The sequence below is a fragment of the Scyliorhinus torazame genome, chromosome 2, assembly GCF_047496885.1.
Source record: "Scyliorhinus torazame isolate Kashiwa2021f chromosome 2, sScyTor2.1, whole genome shotgun sequence".
NCBI classification, from domain to species: domain Eukaryota; kingdom Metazoa; phylum Chordata; class Chondrichthyes; order Carcharhiniformes; family Scyliorhinidae; genus Scyliorhinus; species Scyliorhinus torazame.
In genome coordinates, this window is record NC_092708.1 from 247,910,636 (window position 1) to 247,924,462 (window position 13,827).

General features: G+C 44.4%; 1 protein-coding gene across 6 annotated transcripts in view; it reads left to right on the forward strand.

Moving 5' to 3' along the window:
* The first annotated feature begins 669 nt into the window (after positions 1-669).
* sipa1l1 (signal-induced proliferation-associated 1 like 1) overlaps positions 670-13,827 on the forward strand; it is a 586,476-nt gene continuing 573,318 nt past the window's right edge. For 4 of the 6 annotated variants that reach the window (XM_072486108.1, XM_072486095.1, XM_072486090.1 and 1 more), the window contains exon 1: positions 670-858. The gene's annotated coding sequence lies outside the window, so the exon portion shown is untranslated. Of the gene's footprint in view, positions 859-2,547; positions 2,657-13,827 lie in introns of those variants that run through there. The other 2 variants (XM_072486123.1, XM_072486101.1) reach the window with 1 other exon arrangement.

Genomic DNA, 13,827 nt, shown 5'->3' on the forward strand with positions numbered 1-13,827 from the left:
CCCTCCCCTTCACTTGCTCAAAACCTGTAACCTTTTCTATATTTCCTCAGTGTTGATTAGCGCCATTGACCTGAAACGTTAAGCCTGTATCTCTGCACAGATGTTGCACAATCTGCCAGAAGGGGAAAAAACTGTAAAATGGGGAAATAAAAATACTGGTTTTGTATACTTCAAAATGGAACACCAGTAAAACAGGGAAATAAGAATATTGGCCAGAACTGTTTTTTTCCTTGTGGACTGCAGAGTATTTCTGGTATATATTTCATATCTCCAGCAGGATTTCGCTTCTGTTGAGCACGTTGCATGCCTGATAATCATTACCTCTCTCCATCATCATGCGCTGATTTTACAAATAAAGATAAGCCACAAAGAACGAGAATTGTTTCTACCCAAAGCGATAACTATAATAAACGCAGAATCCTTGACCACCGGTTCCTCAAGAGCTTGCTTGAGGGGGGGGGGGGGGGGGGGGTGGTGGTGGTAAAGAGTTAAAGCTTTCTCTCGCTGACCGGGTAAGCCTGCAGTTCCTAAGAAACAACACATCCAGTCTCCCATCTCCTCGTCTCTCCTGCACTTCAGTATCGCGACGTTTTGCCGCAGTGACCTCAGACGTTTGGAGGTGGATTGGACTGAACTTTTTCAACAACTTCCAACTGCATTTCGGGGGCTGGTGGTGGTGGTGAGGCGGGGGTTGGCTTGAGGGAAGCAGACGAACACACATCACTGAGCAGCAGAGCGCCTGGACAACTCAGCGGCTCTCTTTCGGCAGCCTGGGGACTGAGTTGCGGCACCTCCCACAATCCCGGATCGGGCAACACTTTATCGTAGGGGGTGGGGGCGGAATAAAGGAAAAGCCTGGTAAGAAAATGAAACGTTTAAAATAATGAAAAAGGGGGAGCACATGATGCGTGAAGCAGCTGGCGCCGCAGTTTTGTGTTGCCTACGCCGCCCTCGGTGGTGGCAAGAAAGTCTCGCACACTTTTACTTTTTTTCTAGCATTCAGGCCAGGACGCGGTGGAGGATCTGGGCATGTAAAAATAAACCATCTGCTCACGGCCGAGTGATGCATACAACTTCATGCTCAGCATGAAAGGATCCTTGTCTCGGGGTTGTGGACTGTCAGTGAAGTAGTGCCACATAGTTGCTATCGTTTATATTAGAGTCAGATCCCAAGTTCCATATACACTTACTATATGTAATATATCACGATTCAGAGTCCAGCCTTTGTATAAAAGCTTTGAAGGGTCGGTATTGGCATTGGGCTATTTACATTGCACAGTGAATGACATCAGTTACAAATCGGATGGGGTTGGGTAAAACCAGTTTATTCAGTGCATCAAGCGGTAAATGCCAATGATATGTGGATTTGAGGCCACTGTATCGTACCATACACAGGTTTCATTGTTGATGAAATTGCCGGTTGTGTAATCGAAATAAACAAAAGGTGTCGCTAAATCTGTTTCCTCCTCTAGCCTCTTGTTAGTTTTGAAACGCTTTCCATTTGTGCTATTCTTTAAAATGACTGCAACATACTTGTAGCACTGTGACTCTGGGGTAGCGATCTAATCTAATTTCCACCTTGAATGGAAATGTCGGGAGTTCTCGACCGGATTTCATTTATAATCTAATTTAACCCCCGAGTTAAAGTGTTTAGCGCCCCCTTTCCGATGCAAATTTACGTTTGCCAGTAAACAGATATCTGATGGCTGGAGGAGGTGGCAGCTTTGGGGTGCTCAGCCTGCGTTCATTCACCTGCCACTGGCCCAGTGTTCCGATTCTCCCCAACATGTTTCACTATCGAGGCTCCAATTGTACCCCTTTAGTTGCTGGCTTCAGGAAATACAGTTTTGTAACGTCAGGAATGTAGATCAGAGCGATGGCGGTGCTGGCAAACCTCATGGGGATGACTGGCCAAGAGGAGTGTTTATTCCCTTTTCACCTTTCCTAAATAGTTTACGATTCACAGGTTTATAAAGATCAGAAACTAATCCTTGAAAAGTGGGGATTCGCATAAACGACTTGAGGGTTATTTTTAGGTTATTTTCATGCATTGTGTCCTCATTTCAATGATAAAGTAACGGTTGAATGAAAATCGGTGAAGTCAGCAGCAGGACTATGGTGGTGGCTGAATGAGGAGCGTGGAGACCTGTCCCATTCATTCAGTGCCTCGGTTTGTTTGTGGTTTTTACACAGCTCACTGGGGTAAATCATGAGGAGGTGACAGGAGGAACAAAAAAATACTTAATTTTAAATTTAAAAATGTTAAAGTACGTTCTGTTAGGTTTGTAGCGAAAGGGAAAAAAACGAGGAGCGCTTAAACGTTAGCTTGCCTGATCTCGGTTGACAAGCTTAGTTGCTGCTGCCAGTTGTGTCAGCGGGGGAGCCACCTTAAACCTTCACACCTTGAACCTCCCCACCTGGCGGCTGGCGCAGGTGGTCCCGCCCCCCGCATTGGCCGACAGCGCCCGCCGCCGCCTCCTGCGATTGGCCGTCGCCTCCCGTCAATCAGAGGGGACGCCATCCAGGCTCCGCCCCCTCCCTCTCGCCCTCCCCGTCGTCAAGGAGCCGGGCGCGCGGCTGCAGAGCAGCCGGAGGAGGAGAGAGCGAGCTCGAGCAGCGGGTACAAGCAGGAGCCGGAGAGCCAGCTAGGAGCTAGGTAAGGGACACTTGTGAGGCACACGATAGCTCATTGATGGCCTTTTCAAAATGAAAGATTCTGGCCTCTTCTCCACCCCCCCCCCCAAAAAAATTGGGTAAAACATATGACCGTAATAACATCCCCCCCCCCCCTTCTCTCCCCTCCCTTACCACCCACTCAGTGAAACGGCTGCAAATTAAATACAGGTGGCTAGAGGGAGAGAGCACCTTTTGAAAGGGTTGCCCACTGCAAAAGTTGTTGGGCAAAGCTTTTCTTCCCTTCGCTGTTGTTGGTAAACATGCAAGCTAATGAGGCATTCCGATGCTAACGAATCATCGTTACCTTTTCCGTGCAGTGATTTATCTCCTCGTTGGAAATTGTGCACTGGGATTCTGTTTAATTCCCTCTCTTTCGTCCTCCTCATAAAGGATGGGTGGGGGCAGCCTTTTAATTTCGTGCTCCTGCAAACTTGCAGTTAGATTTAAAACGAATGGTGAGCTCAGAGGTGTTGCAATCGAGATGTGATGTTCAGTTGCTGAGTCAGTCTGGTATGTCCAATTACGTTGCCATTCTCAAACATCATCTCGAGAATATTTTTTCAGTGCTCTAATTAATATGCTGTTCAGGGTTGTAACTTTATAAAGAATTTGAGTGGTTAATATCAGTATCTTATAAAGTGCTTTATTTTTATATTCTGTGATAATTTAATTTGTACTTCCTAATATGTTAACATGTGCTTGGAACTGATTAGACTTGATATGCTGTTTGAAGTAATAACCTTTTACCCATAACTTCTGGGGCTTACGTTTTATCGGCTAATGCCACAATAGGTGTGCAGATGTGCATGAGATCTAAGGGTCTAATTCTGGCTACATCAGATTGACTGAGACTTCTATGGGGCCTGTCCATTGTTTTGAGTTGTTGTGGCTTGGGAGTGGGGGCTAGCAATCCCTGCATTTTCTATTGAATGAAAAATGAAATTAAAATCGCTTACTGTCACAAGTCTGCTTCAAATGAAGTCACTGTGAAAAGTCCCTAGTCGCCACATTCCGGCGCCTGTTCGGGGAGGCTGGTACGGGAATTGCACAGCTATTGTACAGCTGAGGATCTTAGACCTTTGCAATCTGATTATGGACATGGCTAAGGATGCATCAAATAATTCTCTTGGTATCTTTTTCTTTCCTGAACCCATATAAGTACAGGGGAGGTCAAAGATTAGTTCTAGTGGTCAAACAGGCTGATCAGCTGGCGGTACCCCAAAATGTGAATATCTTGGTCAAATAAATGAGCCTCTCAAAACTGAAAGGTTATACCGCACGGTTCATTTGACTGCAACTTGAGAGTAATTGGAATATTGCACAGTTTATTAATATATTTGCCTGAATCTTTTCACAATAACTTCATTGAAGCCTACTTGTGACAATAAGCGATTATTATTATGTTATTAACCATGAAGGGAACCACAACAAAGCTATTGCCATTCCCCTGAATCAGTAACCTCGATACACGTTGATAACTGAACCTAGAGTTTTGTTAGTCAAGTCAGTTTAGTAGACCACAATAAAATATTGTGAATTTCTTGTACATCTCCCTAAAACCAGCCTCTCTCCATACCGTATAAAAGGGTTGATTGCCTCAAGTCTTCTGGAAGCCACGGATACAAATCTAACTTTGTCAGCTTTGACAAAAGTCATCCAGACTCAACATCCGCTCCCTTCTCTCTCCACAGATGCTGTCATAACTGCTGAAATTGTCCAGTATTTTCTGATTTTGTGACACCAATATAAATTTTGAGGTAACAAATGAAAATAAGAGATTTAGGAAGTATATCTTCAGTAAATAGAAATGTGGACTAGATTATCCTGGGATTGGGGGTTTATGTGGTAATTTTGGAACTCTGTTCCTCAAAAGGTGGTGGCAGCAGAGTCTTTGAATGTTTTTAAGGCAGAGGTAGATATATCTTGATAAGCTGGGGGCGGGGGAGGGGAGGTTAGGTGAAAAGTTGGGGGGAGGGGAGGAGGAGGTTAGGTAAAAGGTTATCAGGGTAGGTGGGAATGTGGATTTGAGGTTACATTCAAATGATAATCTTTATTATTGTCACAAGTAGGCTTACATTAACACTGCAATGAAGTTACTGTGAAAACATGCAGACTCAGCGCAGACAGTGACCCAATCAGGGATCGAACCCGGGACCCTGGCGCTGTGAAGCAACAGTGCTATCCACTGTGCTACTGTGCCACCCTTCAGCCATTATCTTATTGAATGGTGGAGTAGGTTTGAGGGGCAGAGTGGCCTACTCCTAAATTGTATGTTCAAAGTTTTGCAGTGCACCTATGCATAAAACTTTCCTTTCACGAGTTTAAAAGCAGTCACTAATTAGTTGAAAAAACTGAATGCCTGCTATCCCTAAAAGGTAATTCCTCTGGGTGTTGAGCTTTATCCTTGACCTCAGTTTATGAGGTAGCACATGATGTTTTACTCAGGAATAAGCCCTGCAGCAATTTATTGAAGTTCCAGTTTTGACTTTGCTTAATATTTTATTGTGGTCTACTAAAATGAAGGAGCAGTGCTCCCCCAAGGTTCAGTTCTACACTGACTTGACTAACAAAACTCTAGGTTCAGTTACCAGCGTGTATCGAGGTTACTGATTCAGGGGAATGGCAATAGTTGTGCTGCAGTTTACCTTTAATGTTCCTGGGTGAAGGCTGGGAGAAATTAACCAGAATTCTCAGTCCTCATTGACTTAAAGAGAAGGAATATGTAAAGGTATGGAGAATGGGAATACCCTAGGGTATATCCTAAATTGGCTTGTTTCAATACTGCAACACCGATTTCTGCCTAGTTAATCTTGATGAAACTTATGTGCATGGACGTAAAGGGCTGTGTGGGCTTTGTTGTGGTTCCCTTCATGGTTAATAATATAATCGCTTATTGTCACAAGTAGGCTTCAATGAAGTTATTGTGAAAAGTCCCTAGTCGCCACATTCCGGCGCCTGTTCGGGGAGGCTGGTACAGGAATTGAACCCGCGCAGCTGGCCTTGTTCTGCATTACAAGCCAGCTGTTTAGCCCACTGTGCTAAACCAATCCCTTAGGTTGGTTGACCTGTTGACATTTTTGGTTTGAATTTCAAACAATGGTCATTTAGGAGAGGCATGTGAAGATGGAAAGCAAGTTGGACAAGCCATTGCAGGTGGTTGGCATGTGCGCAGCACCAGTCAGATCTTGCGGAGCCCTGTCTCAACATAAGAGAGGTTCTTGAAGAGAGGAGGGGCAAAAGCTCATTCCAAGACTGGATTAGTAACTACAAGATATGCAAGACCGTAAGCTCATTCTAAAATTCATTCTGAATCCTTTGTGTATCACCTGATGAAGTTACAGTTTGAAAATGACACAGGCAGCACAATAGAAGCTTTGAAACATATTTTAAATTCTGTGGTCTTCGGTGTGGTTGTGTGGCCTAGAAACTGTTCATTATCTGAACTCCCTGCTGTGGAGATTTAATTTAAGTGGGTCAGATCAGATTCTTATCTTTGTATCTGGAGCAAATGCAACTTGATGTCATCAGACTTTTTGGTTACATTTGTATTCTAGTAATGAGGAAGAAAATTGTGGATGTATTGCTCGTTATCATTACATACATTTTAATTTTCATACATTATCCAGCCATTGGACAGAATTCAATGGAAAAGTTTCTCAGTTCATTTGTGGCAGGTTTTTCAGGGAGTTTCCTGCCGGTGGGTTCCCCACCGCTACCCAATGACACTTGGTCACTTTTTTGGGCCCTGGGGAGTTTCTCACTCGTTTACCCCACACCGTAAGAGTTTTTTTCAGCACTGGGGGGCTGAACTCTGAGATAGGGCCGCCATTTTGAAAGGTGCCCTGAGCTCTAAGTGAGCTTGTAGGTCCCCACACCACCACCCATGGGCAATGTCACCCCCACACAAATGGGCACTACCCCCCCCCCCCCCAAGTGACGGCACCCTGCTATGGGGTCCCCCCACTCTTCAGGCCCCCCATAGTACCGCCCCTCAACCAGGACCCGTCTTCCCCCCCCCCCCCACCCCAAAAACCTCCCAGAGGCCCTATTTACCGGTCCTGCACCCCCCTACCCCCTATCAGGGGCATGTCCCCCTCGGGCCCTGACCCTTGGCAGTGCCAAGGTGCCCACATTCCAGGGGGAGAGCCAGGGGGCAACCCTGCACTATCCCTGACCACCCAGGGGCCTAAAATGGCCCGGGAGACCCCCGGGTGCTGTTCCGCCTGGCCCACATTCTTGTGGACCAACACTGATCGGTGCCTGGCTGTAATTCCCTGGGAAGGCAGGTAGATCAAGGGAGGCTGGTAGATCCGACCAAGTAGGCCTTAAGTAGGACCTACTTTAGCCTGTGCCATTTTGTCCCGCCCCTTTTGGGCAGAGTTCCGATTCCTGCGCCTCGCGGGGCTTGGGTATATCTCGTAAGGCACGAGGCTACCGGGAGGCTCCATGGAGGCCCGCGGGAGGCTTCACGCAGTGCTACCGGCCGCGTTGAGCGAGAGCACAATGCGGCCACTGAATTGCGCCATTGTGTCATTGATGCTTGTGGAGGAATATGTTGCTAGATTAATGCTTTTTGGCAGGGTGGACGTTTGCTGAGAGCAATGCATATTCATAAATTGAAGCACTTTGTCTTGGTATCTCAATTGTACTGGGAAATAAAGGGGTTCTCCTAAGTGATCAAAAGATTACAAGAGATTCCATTTGTTGTCATCGTTTCAGGTTATCTACTTGACCTTGAAGAAGGAGTTAGCAAGATTGTCATGAAAATAACTTGACACTGAGATCCACAGCAGGTGATATCAGGACAAATGATCAATCTTGGTCAAAGAAATAGGTTTTGAAGAGCAACCTAAAATAGGAGAGGTGGAGAGGTTTTGGGAGGACATTTCAGAGCTTGGGGCCAAGTCAACTGAGGGCATGGCTGCCAGTGGTGGACTGATTTAAAATTCGGATGAGAGTGTGGTGGTGGCACCTGCAAGATGCCAAGAAAGGAGGGAGATAATTGATAAAGTAAGGTTTTCCTACAAACAAAAAAGTAGACTGAGCAAATCCTAGGGTACTATAGACTAATGTCAGTAGTTGGAAGAATATTGGATTCTTTACTCAAAAGATGTAATAGAGAAACATCTATAACTAGCACAGATTTCAAAAGGGATGATTGTGTTTGGCCAATCTTACTGAATTCTTTGAGGAAGTAACGGGAAGAGAGCAGATGGGGTAATGCAGAAGATGTGATATGGAAGAGACTTTACCTCTTAAGGAGCTAACTTACAGCATGGATAGTTTGGTGTAAAATAGAGTGGGGAGGTAGAAAGTTACATCCTCATATTCCTTAGAAGATAAGAGACTAAATGTGATAGATACACAAAGCAATCCAGGGATGCAAGTAATTCAAAGGAGCATTGCAGATGAAAAGTCAGACAATTTTCCACCAAAAGCACTGGGCCTCGTAGAATAGAAATTGAAAAGCTAAGTTATGTTAACCTTGTAAAGAACCATGGCTAGACCACACTTAAAGCATAGTCTACAGTTCTGGTTTCTATATTATAAAAGAAGGACGTGGAAGTACTGGGATGTGTGCACAATGATGAGACTAGAACTGAGAGGTTTTAACTCTCTCGGGAGACTGAACAGGCTGTTGCTCTTTGCTTTAGATAAAAATCTGAAATCAAAAGTCTGATAACGACCATTAAACCATTGTCGGTTTTGTAAAATCCATCTTGTTCGCTAATGTCCTTTAAGGAAGGAAATCTATCATCCTTACCTGGTCTGACTTACATGTGACTCCAGAACGCAGCAATGTGGTTGACTCTTAAATGTCCTCAGGGATGGACAATAAATGCTGGCCCAGCCAGCGACACCCACATCCCAGGATCGAATAAAGAAAAAAAAAACCTTTCCTTTAGCAGAGGGGCCAATAACCAGAGGACATAGATTTAAGGAGCATTTGAGGAAAAGCCTTTTCACCCAGAGGGTGGTGGGAACCTGGAACTAGCTGCCTGAAAGGGTGGTAGAAGCGGGAACCCTCAACATGAGCACTTGAAACGCATAGCATACAAGGCTAAGGACCAAGTGCTGGAAAAGGGGATAAGAATAGATAGGTACTTGATGGCTGGCGCAAACATGATGGGCTGAAGGGCCTATTTCTCTGCTGTATGACTCTGACTCTAAAACACTGGCATATTTGTTGTTAAGTGCTGTAAATTTTGTCTATCTCCCCTTTCCCATAGAAACCCTACAGTGCAGAAGGAGGCCATTCAGCCCATTGAGTCTGCACTGACCCTCTGAAGGAGTATCCGACCTAGGCTCACTCTCCCACCCTATCATCGTAACCCAGATCAATTGCTTATCTTTGGTCTGTGGGAGGAAATCCACGCAGGCACTGGGAGAATGTGCAAACTCCATATAGACAGTCACTTAAAGAATCAAACCCGGGTCCCTGGTGCTGTGAGGCAGCAGTGCTAACCACTGTGCCACTGCGCTGTTATATAGAAGTCTACTTTAATTGCAGGTATTCTCTTCTGTTCCTGTTGTGAATTGAATTTTTTTTATTACTTGCTAACTTTTTTATAGTGTGCTACGCATTGCACAGCAATTACAGCATAGAGACGGGTTGTTGGTCCCACCGGTCCATGTCTGTTTATCCTGTACATGAGTCTCCCACCCTTCATCTAACCCCATAAACACATCCTTCTATTCCTTTCTCCTTCGTGTGTTTATCTAGCTTCCCTTCAATAAATCCATACTAATCGCCTTAACTACTCTTTCTAGTAGTGAGTAGTGTTACCTAATCAATACCATTCTTTTTCCTTTTGAATTCTATATAGTGATCTATGCTAGGATCAATAAAACGAGTCTTATTTTCAGTATGTGAAAATGTCTTCACATGCCATTATAGGCTTTGAATACAACAGTTGCTGCTGTGGAGAAAGCATATTTTCCATTGTGCAATATGACACAGAGTACACCCAGTGGATTAATGAAATCAATGGATGTGGCATTGCAGGTTGTAAAGCTTCACAGAACCATTGAGGATTGGATGGACGTTTGTTTATGTGCCAGGCTGTATATTGTGGACACATTAGTGACATTGTTATACATCATCATGCCACATTAGCAAATAAATTAACCCCAGGGCAAAGTATCTATTTAGATGTTAGATATTTATATAGGTGGATGTCCTTGTAAAAGGCAATATTTTTCCTTTACGAGTACTCTTCTTGTGCCTGCAGACAAACTTGCTCAGGCTACACCACTGACGCATGGTAAAAGCCGAAAATGCTCGGCTGTTTGGTGTCAGCATCGATGAGTGTGCTACCTGTCCCCATGGCAACCACTTTGCATGCTTGCACAATCACTTCTCACTACATATTTAACACTGAAACTGGCACTGCAACTATATGCTTACAAAATACCTGACTGATAAAATGAGGACAACTCCTGTTAGCTGGAGTATTGCATACAGTTCTGGATGCTGCATTTTAGGAAGGATGTGACGGCATTGGAGAGAAACTTTAGTTATGATTTTTTTTAAAATTCGCTCAGATGACGTGGGCGTTGCTAGCTGGGCCAGCATTTATTGCCCATCCCTAACTGCCCTCCATTTCAGAGGGCATTCCGAGTCGACCGCATTGCTGTGGATCTGGAGTCACATGTAGGCCAGACCAGGTAGGCATGGCAGGTTTCCTTCCCTACATGGCATCAGTGAAGCAGATGGGTTTATATGACAATCGGCAATGGTCTCTTGGTCATCGTTAGACTTTTAATTCCAGATTTTATTTTTATTGAATTCAAATTTCACCATCTGCTGTGGTGGGATTTGAATTTGGATCCCTGGATCTCTGAATTATTAGGTTAGGGAGAAACTGTCCCCACCCGTGACACAATTGAGAGCCTGAGGGCACAGATTTAATGTAATTGGCAAAAGCGATTAGGAGATGAAACCTTTATTATGCTGCGAGTAGTTAGCATCTGGAATGCATTGCCTGATGGTATGGAGGAGGCGGGTTCGATTGAGGCATTCAGGGGGAATTCGGTAAATCTGCAGGGTTACTGGGAGAAGGCAGGAGAATGGCACTAGGTGAAATGCTTACTTGGCGAGCCGGTGCAGACATGACGGATTGAATCGCCTTCTCCTTCTGTGTTCGGGTTGTGTGTCATACCATGCTGCCACTTTATCTTTGCAACCTTCCTGGAGCCTTTTGGAAACACCAGTCTTTCTGTACATGCCATGAGTTTCATTAAGTGTCAACACTTTGATGCTAATTCATGAAATTATATATTGTGATGTAATTTCAAGTGTTGCATTTTTATGTTTGAGAAATTCGTATTTATAATATCTGTTTGGTCTTCTCCACATAAATTGGGGCACATTGGGGCAGCACGGTAGCATGGTGGTTAGCACAATTGCTTCACAGCTCCAGGGTCCCAGGTTCGATTCCGGCTTGGGTCACTGTCTGTGCAGAGTTTGCACGTTCTCCCCGTGTGTGCGTGGGTTTCCTCCGGGTTCTCCGGTTTCCTCCCACAGTCCAAAGTTGTGCGGGTTAGGTGGATTGGCCATGCTAAATTGCCCATATTGTCCAAAATTGCCCGTAGGGTGGGGTTACTGGGTTATGGGGATTAGGTGGGGTTACTGGGTTATGGGGATAGGGTGGAGGTTTGGACCTTCGGTAGGGTGCTCTTTCCAAGAGCCGGTGCAGACTCGATGGGCCGAATGGCCTCCTTCTGCACTGTAAATTCTATGTCTAAATAAAACCCATCCTTTTAGTATTGCCTCGGCCATTATTTTGTATAATTAGGTAAAGCCAAGGTATAAATTTCTCATTTGTTGACCTATTCCCTTTTTTAGGGAAACATAGAAAATAGGAGTAGGCCCTTCGGGCCTATTCTGCCATTCATTCTGACCATTGCTGATCATCCAGCTCAATAGTCTGTTCCTGCCTTCAACACATAACCATTGATCCCTTTTGTCCCAAGAGCCATATCCAACCCCTTCTTGAAAACATATGATGTTTTGGCTTCAGCTACTTTCTGTGGTAGTGAATTTCACAGGCTTACCACTCTTTGGGCAAAGAAAGTTTCCTACATCTCTGTCCTAAATGGTCTACCCTGTATCCTCCGACTGTGACCCCTGGTTCTGGTCTCCCACACCATCGGGAATATCCTTCCTGCATCTACCCTGTTTAGGCCTGTTAGAATTTTATAGGTTTCTATGAGATCTCTCTCCGTGCCCTCCATTCTTCTGAACTCCAGAATGTAATCCTAACCAACTTGAATACAACCACTGTATATAAGAAGTTTTATTAATGACACCTGATTCTTGTACCTGTTGTGTTTAATTGTAACAGGCCTAAACAGGGCAGCACGATAGCCTTGTGGATAGCACAATTGCTTCACAGCTCCAGGGTCCCAGGTTCGATTCTGGCTTGGGTCACTGTCTGTGCGGAGTCTGCACATCCTCCCCGTGTGTGCGTGGGTTTCCTCCGGGTGCTCCGGTTTCCTCCCACAGTCCAAAGATGTGCGGGTTAGGTGGATTGGCCATGCTAAATTGCCCTTGGTGTCCAAAATTGCCCTTAGTGTTGGGTGGGGTTACTGGGTTATGGGGATAGGGTGGCGGTGTTGACCTTGGGTAGGGTGCTCTTTCCAAGAGCCGGTGCAGACTTGATGGGCTGAATGGCCTCCTTCTGCTCTGTTAATTCTATGATTAACCAATACAAAAAAGCTGAGACAGGGATTCCCAAAGTTGTTCAAATACTGAAACTATTTAACAGCCTGCCTGATATAAATGATCTAATTAGACCTCTCTGCAACTTGAACTAATAAAGGATTTAGTTAATCATTTAATGTTTGTTGGATACATTTTTGAGCTGCTCTTAAGTTTTGTGTTTCCTTTTTCAAGACTACTGCATGCAGTATAATAGGTAGTTTATCTTGATTGTGCAGTCTGACAATTAAAGGAAGAATGTGTATTTTTAGCCAAGGACGCATAGTTACAAATTCAGGAAATACAACTGCTAATTTACTAATAGCAAGATCTCACAAACAGTAATGAGGTAAATTATCAGATAATTATAATTTGATAGATATCCCTCAACTATCAACATAGGTTTTGGCCATGGGACCAGAATATACTCCAGTGTCTCAAATGCATGTCCAACATTGATATCAAATAATCTTGGTTTAATATTTAATCTGGAAGGCAGGACCTCTGGTACTGCAGTTGTGTCTCAGTGCTGCATGGAAATATCTGCTTAGATTCTGATCTCAAGTCTCCGAAGTGGGGCTGGAACCCACAATCTTTTTATTTGGGTGTGAGTGAAGCTGCTAGGGCAGACAAAAAGAATAAAACATGGTGGAATTCATATTGTCAGGGCATCATATTGTCAGGGCATCATGTGGTCAGGGCCATTCTCTTGTGTGTTGTGCAATCATATTGTTGAATAACTTTACTATACTTTTTAAGAGAAGCATGATTGTATATGTAGGCATAAACAGTGGCTGGACATGCATTTAAGGACAGTAATGCACGTGAGGGTGTAATCCTCTGATCTCCTTTCAGAGTAGTATTGTTAATGTTGTATGTTTCGTTCTGGAAACACATTTCCATAAATTTATGGCCATTTAGTTTCTAATTTTTGCACAGCTCCACATCACTCAGCACTCAGTTAGAAACCTGTGATGAGGGATTGGCAAAGAGAAATAATGCTTCTAAGATTTTGTATGATTGCAAAAGATTTCTGTTGTTCGCTCAGAATCCTACAGATTTGAGTCTACTGGTGGTCAAGCTGAATGAGGAGGAGTTGCTAAATTAATCTCCTAGATTGCTTTGACCAAAGCTATCCGTGTTGGTGTTCAGCCTTCACATGCGCCCCACTAATCACATGTTCCCATATCCTTTTCTTTCAACCACCTAGCAAACCTATGAATATTGATGTGGTTGGTCCATGCTTCAACCATGAGGAGAGCATTCCGGTGTCTTGGTTTGTGCACATCATCAGCATTGGTTCTTACAGATTAACTAGTAGATGCATATGATGGAGCAATGGACACCTGTTAGAAACATCGAGAGCAGGAGTAGGCCATTCGGCCCTTCAAGTTTGCTCTATCATTCAATAAGAGCCCCCCCCGCCCCCCCCCCCCGCCTAGAAATAT